Source organism: Canis aureus, chromosome X, assembly GCF_053574225.1.
Source record: "Canis aureus isolate CA01 chromosome X, VMU_Caureus_v.1.0, whole genome shotgun sequence".
Lineage (NCBI taxonomy): Eukaryota > Metazoa > Chordata > Mammalia > Carnivora > Canidae > Canis > Canis aureus.
In genome coordinates, this window is record NC_135649.1 from 46,803,608 (window position 1) to 46,820,252 (window position 16,645).

Below are 16,645 nucleotides of genomic sequence, written 5' to 3' on the forward strand. Positions count from 1 at the left end.
TGATGGTAGAAGCTCCCAGGACTCCTGACCTCGCTATACCTGCTCTCCAGTCATAGACTCTGCCTGTTGAGGAAGCTGGGCTGTAGGATTTTGCCAACAATTAACTTCTGGATGATCATTATCAGAATAGCCCTGGAAGAGAGGGAGGACCAAAAGCAAGAAGTCACCAAATGGGTGCCCTCAGCTCCTCAGATGGCAGAAGGAACTGAGTCCAAACTTTGGGATTCTGATTTAGGCAATGAGAGAGATGGTTTTTCATGGCTCAGATAGAAAAGACAGCTCTGCATGCAGGGGAAATTGCTCAGGCTGAGCCTCCTTACAAATCTGCCCTTGAACTTTCAGCAGCAGCTCTGGGGAATGTTAGGCTACTTGGAAGAAAATATTTGTTCCCAGTAAACTCACAAACATCAATTTTTCAACCACATTTTTCTTCTCTTTTCCTTCATCTCTAGCACTTTACTTTAGCATTCTGTCCTTTCCCCAAGTCTTAATCTCACCATCTCTGCTGTTTGACTGCCTGTCTCTCTGTCTCTCTTTTTCTCTCTCCACACTCTTTGATGGACTATGTCTTCCTGTCTCCACCTTGCTTTTAGGTCCAAGGATGGGAAAGGGGCTCAGCCTGGTCATGCTCACAGTACCTTAAGGTTCCACCTCCCTAGGATCTAGTATGTTGTAGTCACTCCGGATCTCTTGACACAGTGCTTTAGCACCTGTCTCTTGAGCCTTCCCCCACAGACTTTATAGGGTTTCTTTCCAGGTTCCCAAGGTTTTTGTTTTGTTTTGTTTTGTTTTTTGTTTTTACCTACCTACTCCCACCTATTTCTTCAGTTCTGCTTCTATTGGTTCCTGGCAAAAGTTCTCAAGTCCAGCTGGGTCCCTGGCAGTGCCCAGAGATTCCTCAAGAGGGCACTGCCAGCCTTCTTGGTAGCAGCCTGCTGTCTGCACTGGGTGCTTGTGGGGAACAATGCAGGATTGTATGAAACAAGTAAACAGTTTGTTTCATGAAATTCTGATGGTATCTCAGAGGATCTGAGCCCCCTCAATCATAACTTGCTTTGGTTGTGCATCTTTCTTGCAAATAATTCCAAAATACTTTGATATTACTTCCACTCTCTGTGGAGTGATCCCATCGTACCAGATTCTTAAAGGCCACTGGGCAAGTGGGTTTTATTTAGTACATTGAATAAATTGAACACTGAAAAGCATTCCAATGAAAGCAAAGGCCAGTGAATTTCTCCCAGGAAACTAAGCAAGGTCTCAAGTGCCCAATGTGGCAGTCCATATCTCCCACCATGTCCACAGAGAAGACTGTAAAGAGGAACAGAGAAGGCAGAATTCCAGTGAAAATCTGGGGTTACCTGCTATCATTTAGGCTTCTGGTGCTGAGGCTCTGCTTCTCCTTTCCCAAGATAATGTCCTTCCAGACAAAATTTAGGAAGGCAAGTGGCTGCTTCTTACAGCCTTTCTAGCCCTGGCACAGAGGTCTGGCTGGTTAGCAGGCAATATATTATGTCCTATGTACTTGTGACTAGAACTTTCCACACCCAACTTCATGCCGATTGGCTTGGCCATGCCTTTTTGGCCAACAGAACTGTGGGCTGAGGGCCAGAAATGTCACATACTTTGAGCTGGCATGGAGTGAGGGGGAAAAGGAGAGAGTTCTTCCCCTCCTGAAGATTCAGGGATTAGTGCAAGAATGAATGAGAGCAGGGGATGTATTGGTTGTGGATTGTGGAGATGCTGATGGCTTGGGGATGGAGTGAAAGGTAGCCTGGAAGCCAAAATAATCAGATGAATAAACTCAGGAGTGCCTGGGGGCGGGGTCCCAAATAGCTACTAGCAAATGGAGAAACCAATTATCCATATAACCCACCTCCACCAACACAAAAACTTAGCCAGCTTTGGCACAGTGGTCCCTGCAAAAAGACTGCATGTTTGATATGATCTCTGAGTGCAGCAAATATACTACTACTATCTTTGGCTGTAAAATACTCACCTAATTGCTAAGAACCAATGGTATTTGTTCCCTTTTACTGATGCAGTACAGAGAAAGCTTTCCAAATGCCATCCTGCAAGTAGAAGACAGAGGCATCTCTAGAGAATGCCTCTCTCCAGACTCTCATTCCTGGAAGTTGCCCAGAAGATTGTTCTGCTCCAAAAGGGTGTTCAAACAGCAAGAACAGCCAGGGGGAGAATGGAAAGACCTTAGGCTGCTATGGCCCAAGTCTCCAACCTTCTGTACTTCTCAGACTAAGCCAGATGTCCATATTAGAAATCCAGACAGGGTAAGTTGCAGGCAGTTTGTAGATCAGTGGAATTCAGAATCAGCCAGTGAGGATTACTAAGGACTTTGTTGTATTTGTTAGGTATGATAATAGCATGATGATTATGTTTTTTAAAGGGTCTTTATCAGTTAGAGATGCTGAAAAATATGTATAGATGAAATGTCATGATGCCTGCGATTTTTCCTCCTCCAGACAATTACAAGGTTAGATAAAAATAACATTGGCCAAATGCTGAAAATTGTTGAAGCTGGTTATATGGAGGTATATGGAGGCTTATTATACCATTTTCTCTACTTTTGCATGGTTGAACTTGAGGTCAGAAAAGAGGAGTCACTAAAGTTAAGACTCAAGCTAATCCAAAAGAAAAAATAGAACATTTTCAAGGGAAATCTCTGATCTTTCTGGGAAGATGCACATAGCCTGCCTGGTAAGAGTGGTAACTTCTGGAGAAAGGGATGAGGGCATGGAGTGAGAGGGAGACTTTTTCACTCTATGCCTTTTAGTATGGTGGGAATTTGTAATTATATGCACTTATTACTTTTTCTGAGAAATCTCATTGGAAAAATCTTTCAGGTAGATGAAGGGACAGCAGTGTGCAGGCCCCTTGAGTCTGCTCCACGGTGGCAGGTATATCTTGAAAGTGAAGCCCTTGCTGTGTCAGGTTGGCCAGCCCCCACTCCCTCTACACCACCCACACTGCCCATACCCTTCTTTGTTCATGTCCCTGAAACACTGACCTCTTCCTAAACAAGGGCTGCCCCCATTGACAGGAAAGGACTCCCAGGGCTCTCTTCCAATCACAGCTAGATGGAGAAGAGGGGTTGTTCTTGCCCTGGTACCCATGGGAGGAGAAGACATAAGCCCTTGAAAGCAAATAAGGTCTTCGATCTGCTTCCTCTGCCTTCCAGGGAAACAGAGTCCCTCCCTGCCCCTCTGTTGGTTCCACAAACAATAAGGGCTACATCTGCCTCCCTCTCAGGCAATTTCTCAGGCCTCTTTCAACACTGCTGCTCAGGACTGCCTTTTTAGAGATATGATTCTACCCCCTCCAAAAACAAATAACTATTATTTTATATACACACAATATTTTTAAGTGTGCTGTCCCTTTCAGAGAAATCAGGCCAAGCCCTTCAGCTGTGACTGCTTGTTCAGGTAAAAGTCACTCTGGGCTATAGATGACACTTCCTATGGAGCAGATTGTCTACCCTCTGGGGCTGGGGTGCCTTCCTTGGGAAACTGTGCCAGCAGCCAAGATGGAGAAGAAAGGGAGCCTCAGCTTTCAAGCTGTGAGTGGGGCACTCCAGGTAAACACATGTTGCTACAAATCATGGTGCCAGAAATTAAAACAAATGACCCACACAGGGAGATAGCCCTGCCCTAGTCTGTTAGGATCCTGAGACTTGCTTTCCCCCTCTTTTCCCCTAACCCTGGCCAAGCCCAGGAGGGCTGGGCAGCTACTCTCCCACTAGTATGAGCTCCTCTTGCCATCTAGTAGTATGGGGCAGGCACCCCTACCCTCCAGCTATTCCTCCCCTGAGAACTCCATTTCTGTGGGACTTTCTCTATAACATCCAGGAGGACACGAGGGACACTGAGCCCCGGATCTGAGACTGTGGGCAGACTCTATGGAGCTGTGCCCACCTCCAGCCCCTAAAGCAAGGAGAGGTTAATGCACTCCTCCATCCTTGCCTGCCTCTTCCTAGGCAATAGACACCCTGGTCCCAAAGGAAACCTTGGTGTCAACGGATGAACTGGTGTCATCTAGCTTTAGGTAAGATTGAGGCAAGGCAAGATGGGATGAGGCCTGAGGCAGGCTGCATAATGTAACGGTCAGGAGTTTGGGTTTTGTAGCAAGCCAAACTAAGTTCATGTCCCACCCCAGTCTAGGGCATAGCACAATAAGTGGCAGTTGTCAATACTTAGAGCCTGACCTTCTCCCTGTTTATTTTCTCTCTTCCTTCTTATCCTGTATCCAGTACTTTGCCAGGCTTTGAGGGTAATACAAAAAAACGGGAGCCTTTCTAGACACACTCCTAGCCTGAAGAAGCCTACAATCATGTCTGGAAAGCATATTAAAGACATTAACTAAATGAAGATTCAGACACAACTAGTATGGAGTACCTACCTGTGCCTGCCCAGCGTTAAGTAAGCCAGATCCAGTAAGCAGAGGGTCAGCCTATCCTTTCACAGTCAGGTGAAAGGTTTCTAAGAATTCTGAGGGAGCTCAGAATCCTATGGCCAATGTGGTTCTGATTTTAGGCTCCTAATGAGCTTCTGATTCATCCCCAGTTCATCTTCCATGGCCACTTTATTCTTTCTGCTTTTCATTATACCAAATTGGGAATGCTGCTTTTCTTCCTGGATTTCTTTGAAAATCTCTCACGTGAAGCATTTATGCAAGTAACAGAATTTATCAAAGTTTGAGTAGATGAAGGGGCATATGTTACAGCAATACAAACAATTAAAAATTGATTACTAAACATTCCTTCATTTAAAAATCCTTGGCTACAGGGATCCCTGGGTGACGCAGCGGTTTGGCACCTGTCTTTGGCCCAGGGCGCGATCCTGGAGACCCGGGATCAAATCCCACGTCGGGCTCCCGGTGCATGGAGCCTGCTTCTCCCTCTGCCTCTCTCTCTCTCTCTCTCTCTCTCTCTGTGACTATCATAAATAAATAAAAATTTTTTAAAAAATAAAAAATAAAAATCCTTGGTTACATTACTACTTGGGACTTCTCTGTGCAAACCATTCTTCTGCCATGGATTCGTTCTTGCATCTTTCTCCCTTCTCCTATTCCTTTTTTTTTCTTCTTTGTCCCATCACAAATTCATGTTTGTTTCTTATGAGGGGCAGTTTAGCTACATACATGTTATCTTCCAGTCCTTTCCATCAGAGTTTCTCCTTCTTCCTTGCAATTGGCATATTGGAGTATTTTCCTTAAAAAGGAGTGTCCTCTTCTTAACATAAACCTTGGTGTCAACTGATGAAAGAATAATTTTATCACCCCACTCCTCTTACACAAACACAATCTCTGCTAATTGTACAACACAAGAAGTAGGGTTTTTATACCCATTTTACCCACGAGTACACTGAGACTTCTGAAGCCCACAGCTAGCACTGGAAGAGTTAGGATTGAAACCCAGCTTTTCTCACTCTGAGTCTAGTCTTCTTCCCACTACCCAGTACACTACAATTAGAGGACAAATATGTCCAAGATAGGGTTGGAGAAATTGCTCTCAAATGAACGGTTCCCTAACTGGGAGAGTAGGGCATACTGCAAGATACAAGCCTCACTCTAAGGCCAACTCCAGAGCCAATAGAGCAGTACTCACTGCTCACTCAGCAGCAAAACACAGGCACCCAGATTCACTAGGCCACTAGGTTCCTGAGCTACTTAGTCTAGGCACCAATTGAGACCCAACCTATCACTTTTGTTTTGTTTTGTTGTTATTTTTTATTTTTAAAGATTTTATTCATTTATTTGAGAGAGAGAGAGCGTGTGAGCAGTGGGGAGGGGCAGAGTAAGAGAAAGAAAGAGAGAGAGAAGCAGACTCCCTGCTGAGCCTGATGCAGGGCTTAATCCCAGGACCAGGAGATCATGACACAAGCCAAAGGCAGATGCTTTGGCCACCCAGGCACCCTTTTTTTTGTTTCTGTTTTTTAAACAAATTTTACTTTTAGGTCTTAGAATAGCCAAAAGAAGTAGATACTGGTACTATGTTATAATTTACAAATAAGCAAACTGAGTATCAGAGAACTTGTGATTTGCTTAAGGTCATACAGTAAGTAAGTGGCAGAAGCTGAAATGTAGACTACCTGATTTCATGCACTGTCAATGCCCTTCAGCCAAAGACCACCAGGACATGCCTGGGGTTGATCAAATTGGAATTATTGTTCATTTCAACAAAGAGAGACACCTCAGCATCCCCACTATCTCCCTTGTGTTTGTCTTCATGGCACAAAGCAAGAAGCCTAATTTGTTCAAACCCAGGTGCACTCCTTGTGGTCTTTGGCTGGAGGGCATTGACAGAAACCGAGGGTCACTGAAATTCACTTGAAACAATGCCTTGGACCCAGCTCTTCCACTTAGTAATAGTGACCACATCTTAGACTCCTCATGTCTACCTGTTTGAGGTACCAACCTGCCCATATCTGGGATGTAAATTCATGCTGAATTGAGCTCTGATATTTCATTGAAGTTCTTCAGCTTTGGGTTTATTTTGATTTTTTAGAAATGAGATCCCTTGGGAGTATTTTTGGCTATCTAATCAGAATTGGTATTGTTCCTTGATGAAACTGTTTTCTAGCCTTTTTACACATGCTCCTATAGTCTGTCTGCTTGTGTAGTGTCTTTAATGTTGCTTATAAGAGGAAAGGTCTATAGGGAAAGAGTGACATAGATTCAATAAGCTTTTCCTTGCACTGGCCCCAGGAACTGAGACATTCAGAAAGTCTCCTCAGACCAGTGTCTTTTAGACAAACTTTATCTCAGTTTATCATTTCAAAACCTTATAAAGACTTCTCAATCTTGTCTTTGTGTCCCCGAGACCTGCTTTCTTTAGCTTCATTTACCCAGACTCAGAGGGTTTTGCTTAGCCTTGGATTGGTGATGTTTGCCTTTGACCAAACTCTGAAGGCAAAGTTCATTACCACCATCTTTACAAATTGTTGAGTTCTCACAGGATTTTCTCAGTCTAAAAATGCACCCCTTCCTGGCTAAACATCTGCTTCCTTCATGTTTGCTCCCCATTATGCTAAATTGTATGCTTATCCCTCCAACTAGTACAGTTTCACGAGGAATATTTTAAAATTGCAGTGTCCCCTTTGAGGAGCTTTGGACAAGAATAAGAGGCACTTTAGAACAAAAAGCAAAAGAAACCCTCATGATTATCTTGTTTGTCTAAAAGGGAGATCGGGTTTTTTTGTTGTTGTTAAGTTAGGAGATATCATCTCCCTGGTCTCCACATTTAGGAGATTAATAAATGTTGCCTTTTTAATTATACAGCTTAAAAAACTTGTCAAGGATCCATGTTATATCAAAACCAGTTACATGCCACTCTTTTTGTGTGTGCATACCTCAAAATCTGTATTTCTACAGATTAGCTTTCTTTCTTCACCTTGCAGAGGAAACTTAACCAGCCCTTTATAGTGATAATTACATATTTGACTGTAGTTGGCTCTCTCTTTCCTTTTTACTTTATTCTGTCCCACTTTCTTTATCCTCTCTTATGAAACTTTAAATATTAATTTTCCACAAAATAATTTAGTTGTCTTGTATGTACCCTAGGAATATCTAGTCCAAATAAAGTCAAATTTGTCTAAAAGAAAATTTTAAAAATTACTAAACCATGTTACTTTTTGTGTGCACTGAAAAGTATATTTACATAATAGCCTTGTTCTATAGCTGTAATAAAATAAGAAGAGGCTTTAGTTTCAGGATAAAGGAAGAATTTGAGGGGAACCTAGGTGGCTCAGTTGGTTGAATATCTGATTCTTGATCTCAGGGTCCTGAGCTCAAGTCTGTGTTGGGCTCCATGCTGGGCTTGGAGCCTACTTAAGAAAAAAAAAAAGAATTTTGATGTGATTCGTTATCTTTAGTTCACTATTTTGGTTTATTCAAGACTAGATTTAAATTTTTTGTAATTCAAACTTCCTAAATAACTTATCACTGATAAGGGAGTAATACTTTGCTAGATGGAAAAACAACCTCAGCTGGACAACAGCAAGGTCTCCAGTATCCTGAGGCCCTTCTTTAGTGTATGAAAGTCCTTTTGGACACTTCCCTTTTTCCTTACCTTCCCCAATTCAGCCATTCCTCACTACCATAGTGTATTTGCTCTTTCTGCCCATGAGTCTCGTCCCCATGCTTTAATAAAATCACATTTTTTGCACCAGAGATGTCTCAAGAATTCTTTTTTGGCCATTGGCTCCAGACTTAACCAACGCTCCCAAACCTACATCACTATTGTGCCCAAGATTGCGAATCCAAGAAACCACCAAGGAGCTGACACCGATGCCAGCACTCGAGGGTTTATTTGCAAGCTCGATCTTGGGTCCAAGTGCACCCGACACAGTGGAGCAGGGACTTGGACCCCGAAGTGGGTTACAGCTGGGTTTTTTATAGGCTGGTCTAGGGGATTTTCAGAAGGGGTGGAGGAATTTCTCAAGTTCTGTTTACATTCTGATATGGTGCTTAAGGGCATTGAGCTCTGTTCTCATTATAATATGGGACTTTCTACTATGGGGCATGGGCTCTGTTGTCTTTCTGATATGGGATTCCCTGCCAAGGACATTGAGGACATTCTGCAGTTTTTCCTGTAAAGTTCAGCTCTTATTCACAGGGGTCTAAGATGGCTATACTTGTGCTAATACTAAACTTTAGGTGGGATGGCCTTAATTTTTCTCAGCCTCCACAATCACCACTGTTTCCAAATGTGTTTAATTTGAAATTAGGAGTAGAAAATTGTATTCAACTAAATAGAATAGTAATAATGGATATCTTTTCAAAAGTTTAATAGTATGAAATTCTTAAAATGCTATAAATCATAAGAATTCAGTATGTTAGCTAAATTATAATTTCTAGATTCTTAGATAATTTTAAGATATTAGACCTAAGTTAATTACAAATAATCTTTGGATATCTGGATACTTTCAAAAAGAAAAAAAGCAAACCAGATACAAACATATTTATTCTTGCTTTTTTATGGCAATCAACTAACAAAATATGCAAATACTTTTGAATATTTTATATATATTTGGCTTCCTAAAACTGTTAAAATAAGAAATAATTACTCATGGAGTAAAAATAGCTAAATAATTCTTTACTTTCTGTTCTGTAGTTGTCCCTTATGTTTAAAGAAAGAAAAGTTAGTTCTTTTGATTGAAGATAAGAATTAATATAAATGGTTAGTTGTACTTGGTACAACAATTATAGGGAAACAGAAATATGCATTTAAGATAATGGATATTATTTTCATTTTACTCATTAAAAAAGTTGTCATAAAAATAAAATAAAGTTGTCATAGGTATTTAATATAACGTATATTTTCTTTAATATACCGATAAGTTGATTATATTTAAAACTATAATTAAAAGCTTGAGATTATTGCCCATTTCATATTTATGTATCTGTGTATGCATAAGTAAAGATACATGAATAAATCCTTTACTACAAATTATTACACGAATAACGTCGCAAAGGAGTAAAATTAGAATGTGGGTCTTTTTTATGTAGGATGACTAAGTCTATGATCAGATTAATAGAGGTTCCTTTTTGTCACCAAATTATTCTGTTAACTGTCAAAGCTTCGGGCCATATTCTAAAATTGTGTTTTAAACAATCCCTTACTTTTTGGGGGCACCTGAGTGGCTCAGTCTTTAAGCGTCTGCCTTTGGCTCAGGCCAAGATCACAGGATCCTGGGATCCAGCCATGTGTCAAGCTCCCTGCTCAAGCTCAAGTGGGGAGTCTGCTTCTCCCTCTCTTTCTGACCCTCCCCCCCAACTTGTGTGCTCTTTCTCTCTCTCTCAAATAAATATGTGTTTATTCCTGAGAGACAGAGGCAGAGACACAGGCAGAGGGAGAAGCAGGCTCCACGCAGTGAGCAACAATGTGGGACTTGATCCTGGGTCTCCAGGATCAGGCCCTGGGCTGAAGGCGGTGCTAAACCACTGAGCCACCAGGGCTGCTAAAATATTTTTTTAAAGCAATTCTTTTTTTTTTTTTTTAAAGATTTTATTTGAGAGAAAGCACATGAGCAGGGGGAGGAGCAGAGAGAGGGAGATATGCTGACTCCCCGTCAAGACCTGAGCCAAAGGCAGATGCTTAGCAGACAGAGCCACACAGGCGTCCCCTAGCCACACTTTAAATACTTCATTGTCAAGGGCCATTTCTATCACTGCAGAAAGTTCTATCAGACAGTGCTATGTGAGATCTGACAGGAGGGGGAATTCAGTACTTCACAAATCAGGACACAACAGCAGCTCAGCTGAAAGGTCTCACATTTATTACTGAACCAACCTACTGGTATAGAGGCATAGTAACAGAGAAAATCATTCCCTTGATAAGACATGTCTATTGGCCAGGTAGGAAGGATGTTTCCATATTGATAGGATAGGAACATGTGATCTTCATGCACCTTAAATATGTGTGCCAATTATGTTTGCTATTTCATGATGTGCGATGCTTCCTCATAGACACAACTTGGTTCTTCTCCAGTGTCTCCTCTTGGAGTTGTACCTGATTTTATTATCAGTTTTCATCCAAATCCACTGGGGAATAGGACGATTCTGCTTTTGTTTCTTGACCAGGAATCGCTTGATTCTGAAGGACTTGTGAGAAGACATGGCGATCACAGTAAACCACACGCAACCAGGATGGCGGCAGAAAGGCTAAAAAAGCAATTCTTAAACCACATCTTCTTTATCCATTCATCTTTCGATGGACACCAAGACTCCTTCCACAGTTTGGCTATTGTGGACATTGCTGCTGTAAACACAGGGGTGCAGGTTTATGTATACAATGGGATATTACTCAGCCATTAGAAATGACAAATACCCACCATTTGCTTCGACATGGATGGAACTGGAGGGTATTATGCTGAGTAAAATAAATCAATTGAAAAAAAATAATAAAAATAGAAATAAAAGAAGTCAATCGGAGAAGGACAAACATTATATGGTCTCATTCATTTGGGGAATATAAAAAATAGTGAAAGGGAATAAAGGGGAAAGGAGAAAAAATGAGTGGGAAATATCTGAAAGGGGGACAGAACATGAGAGACCCCTAACTGGGAAATGAACTAGGGGAGGTGGACAGGGGGTGGGCACTGAGGGGGGCATTTTATTGGATGAGCACTGGCTGTTATTCTATATGTTGGCAAATTGAACACCAATAAAAATAAATTTATTAAAAAAATAAAAAGTAAAAAAATGAAAAATAAAAAAGCAATTCTTGGGATGCCTGAGTGGCTCAGAGGTTGAGCATCTGCCTTTGGCTCAGCCCCGGAATTGAGTCCCACATCAGGCTCCCTGCATGGAGCCTGCCTCTCCTTTTTTTTTTTAATAATAAATTTATTTTTTATTGTTCTATTTGCCTACATACAGAATAACACTCAGGGCTCATCCCGTCAAGTGCCCCACTCAGTGCCCTTCACCCCTTCACCCCCCCCGCCCTCCTCCCTTTCCACCACCCCTAGTTCGTTTCCCAGAGTTAGGAGTCTTCATGTTCTGTCTCCCTTTCTGATATTTCCTACCCATTTCTTCTCCCTTCCCCTCTATTTCCTTTCACTATTATTTATATTCCCCAAATGAACGAGACCATATAATGTTTGTCCTTCTCCAATTATTTCACTCCGCATAATACCCTCCAGTTCCATCCACATTGAAGCAAATGGTGGGTATTTGTCGTTTCTAATGGCTGAGGAATATTCCATTGTATACATAAACCACATCTTCTTTATCCATTCATCTTCTTTATCCACCGAGGCTCCTTCCACAGTTTGGCTATTGTGGACATTGCTGCTAGAAACATCAGGGTGCAGGTGTCCCGGAGTTTGATTGCATCTGTATCTTTGGGGTAAATCCCCAACAGTGCAATTGCTGGGTCATAGGGCAGGTCTATTTTTAACTCTTTGAGGAACCTCCACACAGTTTTCCAGAGTGGCTGCACCATTTCATATTCCCACCAACAGTGCAGGAGGGTTCCCTTTTCTCCGCATCCTCTCCAACATTTGTGGTTTCCTGCTTTGTTAATTTTCCCCATTCTCACTGGTGTCAGGTAGTATCTCATTGTGGTTTTGATTTGTATTTCCCTGATGGCAAGTGATGCAGAGCATTTTCTCATGTGCATGTTGGCCACGTCTATGTCTTCCTCTGTGAGATGTCTGTTCATGTCTTTTGCCCATTTCATGATTGGATTGTTTGTTTCTTTGCTGTTGAGTTGAATAAGTTCTTTATAGATCTTGGAAACTAGCCCTTTATCTGATAGGTCATTTGCAAATATCTTCTCCCATTCTGTAGGTTGTCTTTTAGTTTTGTGGACTGTATCCTTTGCTGTGCAAAAGCTTTTTATCTTGATGAAGTCCCAAAAGTTCATTTTTGCTTTTGTTTCTTTTGCCTTCGTTGGATGTATCTTGCAAGAAGTTACTGTGGCCGAGTTCAAAAAGGGTGTTGCCTGTGTTCTTCTCTAGGATTTTGATGGAATCCTGTCTCACATTAGATCTTTCATCCATTTTGAGTTTATCTCTGTGTATGGTGAAAGAGAGTGGTCTAGTTTCATTCTTCTGCATGTGGATGTCCAATTTTCCCAGCACCATTTATTGAAGAGACTGTCTTTCTTCCAGTGGATAATCTTTCTTCCTTTATCGAATATTAGTTGACCATAAATTTGAGGCTCCTGCCTCTCCTTCTGCCTGTGTCTCTGCCTTTCTCTCTGTATCTCTCATGAATAAATAAATAAAATCTTTTATTTAAAAAAAAAGCAATTATTTACTTTAAAAAAAAGTTAATTTCCTGATAGACGTTGTTTATTACTAGGTAATTTTATAATGTTAACAATAAATATTTCTTCCTTTAGTTATGATTTACATTGTCCTACTAACAACTATTCTCTATTTTTAAGATTCTTTATGTTTTTGAGAGAGAGTGCACATGCACGTGCTTGTGTGCCTGCGAGCACTAGTGGGCAGAGTAGAGGGAGAGCATCTTGAAGCCAAGTCCCTGACAAGCAAGAAACCTGACATGGGGCTCTATCCCAGGACCCATGAGATCATGACCTGAGCCAAAACCAAAAGTCAGATGCCCAACCAACTGAGCCACCCAGGTGCCTTTAACTATTCTTAATTTTGCCTTTCCCAAATGCAGAATAACAAAACTATTAAGATGACTTTTATGCCTAAACCATATTTGAATTTTCTAAAATGGACAATAAGTAACAAAAAGATATGCCTATTCACCTCATAAATGAAAGGACAATAAGAACAATTAAGTTTCTCTAAATTTCCCTAACTTTTGAGTCACACTATTATAAGAACTTTATCGGGCAGCCCAGGTGGCTCAGCGGTTTAGCGCTGCCTTCAGCCCAGGGTATGGTCCTGGAGACTTGGGATTGAGTCCCATGTCAGGCTCCTTGTATGGAATGGAGCCTGCTTGTGTCTCTGTCTCTGTCTCTCTCTCTCTCTCTCCTCTCTCTCTCCCCCTCATGAATAAATAAATTAATTTTTTTTAAAAAAAGATCTTTATCTACCAAACTTAGTATTAAAGTAATCTGTATGAAAAATGGAGTTTATCTTTCAGATATAAGCAACTACTGATATCTTTCTGTGTTGAAAATTTTTCAAGTTAAATATATTTAAGCACAAAGACTGATAACAATACATCTCTACCAAAAGATTTTTCCAGGATTTTAGATTCACAACCTTGCTTTTTCTTTTTGTTATAAACTTTCTGGGTAGGCACAGAGGTACTAACTTAATTACATGGGAATGGTCAAAGGTATATTTCTTATTTCAGTCCTTCATTAGATCCAGTAGCTAAGACAAAACACCTTGTCTAAGAGCTATAACAAGCAAGAGCAAAACATAAAAACTTCAATTAGCTTAGTTCTAGATCTCCACTAAACCCAGTGGTTCCTTGTGCTGTACAAATTTTTATGGACAAAAAACATTCACCAATTTTCAGCTAGTGGCCTAACCCCCTAGGAAATATTGCTTTCCCCTTCACACTGTCAGTTGCTACAGCACTCAAAACCCAATTAGGTTTCTTCATTTACTTGAAGAAGGAACAACTTTCTGCTTATTTCTCTTAGGGAATTCTCTACATCCTACACAGACCTTCAGAGATCCTTCAGCCTGCTCTACAAGAACCGTTCAACTTTACTCAAAAAACCCTGTTAATTTAGAAGGACATAAAAACAAGCTCATTGCTATTGTCATAAATGATACTTTTGCTCCCGATATAGTCTATACCCCACTAGGGTACAGCTTCATTTGTGGATATCAGACATCACACTAATACTGTGTATTCAGGGTAATTCTTAGAGACTTTCAGATATTTAAATTACCACTCCTTCAGAGGATCATGTTTCTCTAGAAATAATTTTAAAATTACTCTCAAATTACCCAATTACCTCCCAAATGGGGCATACACAGCTACCCTGGAGAATTCCCCAGAAGGAATAACTGACTGCTTCTTCATGGATACTATTCAAGCTATGGTTCCCACATTAGAGATAACACAACTGAAAAAGATGGTTCAACATTTATTCTGACTCTAGAAAAAGTCATAAATAACATAGCCTCGGGACATCTGAGTGGCTCAGTAACCTTCGGCTCAAGGCATGATCCTGGCATCCTGGGATTGAGTCCCACATCAGGCTCCCCACAGGGAGCCTGCTTCTCCCTCTGCCTATGTCTCTGCCTCTGTGTGTGTGTGTCTCTCATGAATAAATAAGTAAAATCTTTAAAAATAAATAAGTAAAAAAAAAAAGTAAAAATAAATAAATAAATAAATAAATAAATAAATAAATAAATAAGTAACATAACCTCTACTCAGAAAGCCCAAGAAACTAATCTAAATTCACTAGCCAGGGCTGTTATGGATATATAAATACATATATCAATATATCCCATTACCTTTTATTCCCTTTTAACTAGTCAAGGGGAATTTTACCCTATAGCACGTACTTCTTGCTATGCCTCTTTACAATAAGATAAACAAAACAATCAGGGAGCAGGGGAAAGCCACTTGTTTCCTTGACTAATTATCATCTTGTTTCTGATAATTGTTAGTATTACAGTTGGTAGATTCAAATGCTACTGCAACCAGTATCACATTGCAGGACTAAACAACTCATCCTGCAGCATAAGGAGCAGAACAGATTAACACTAGGCTTACTACAGACTAGGTTCTCTAAACAACCTCCAGGTCAGCAAAATCTTGGCAATGGTGAAAATCTGGATATCACTGATTAGTGTCTTACAGCCAGATTTCATCTGCCCTTGGCTATAAAGGAGGCACTAAGAAAGAAACAAGCAGCCCCTGACAAGGACCTGGCTTAGTAGTATCATATGGGCCTTATTTTTCTCCTGCCAAACAATGTCATAGAACATTAATATCAAACAGGCCATTCTGTGACCATGATGGATCCAGACCAAAAAGGACCACTATGGGGGCTGAAACAGCTCAATTGGGAGAGGATTAAAGTGGAAAAAAACACTGTGTAATCAAATCTGAACACAGACAAAATATGAACAGTATTAAAGCCATAGATATGACCAAACTTCTCCCAATTCTGGCTAATCCAAGTGACTCCTACTTCTTAAATTACATCTTTATCTTAGCTCTAATCTTCCCTCTTTTTAGATAAGGTTTTTTGAGATATCCAATTATAGACATACTTCTGCTTCCTGACAGTATCTAATTCAGAGTGAAACCCTACTTCTTTAAACCCTCTCCCAAACCCCTTACATCCAAATCCTGAAACACCCCATGATTCCCTACCATGTGCATTCTCCCTTGATACAGAGTAATACACATATTATTTTACAAAGAAGAAATTATTAACATCACCATTTTTGTAGATAATGAAACTGAGACTCTGAGAATTTAAATAACTTTCCCAAGACTACCCAGTTAGTAAGCAGAGAAACCCACATAAGAACCCAGGGCTTGTTCCCTGCATTATGTCATGCTGCTTTTTTTAAAAAATATTTTTATTTATTTATTTGAGAGAGAGATTTGAGAGAGAGTGAGTGAGTGAGCGTGAGTGGGGGAGGAACAGAAGGAGAAGCAGACTCCCTGCTTAGCAGGGAGCCTGATTTTGGGGGGTGAGGGGCTTGATCCCAGGACAACCAGAATCATGACTTAAGCAGAAGACAGACACTTAAATGACTGAGCCACCCAAGTGTCCCTGTCATGCTGCTTTTAAAAGAGTGTTTTAAGGGAGATTCTAGGTTCCTAGCAATCGTTCTTAAAAAAAAAAAAATCCATTTTCGGGTAAGTTGCATCTTACTCTTTGTTGACATATTGATATATCATTCCCTCTAGGATTGTTCCCAGCCACTTCAAATACTTTCATTAAGCTTGCACACAGTGGTTGCTCATCAAATCGTGCATGTGTGAGTATGTGTGTGTTGTGGGTAGGTGGGTGATGATGTATTTTGATGTGTCCTGTGATACGTCCAAGCTCTGCACCTGATTACTTGAATCACCCAACCACATTTGCACAGAACAAAACCAGGCAAACCTCCTTCTTCAGGCCCCTTCCAGGCTGAGCACTGGGGAGCTGAGGAGCTCATGGGCCAGCAGAGCCAGTCTGGTGAGGCTGCTAGGTCAGCACTAGGGTTGTAAGGGAGCATGAAGG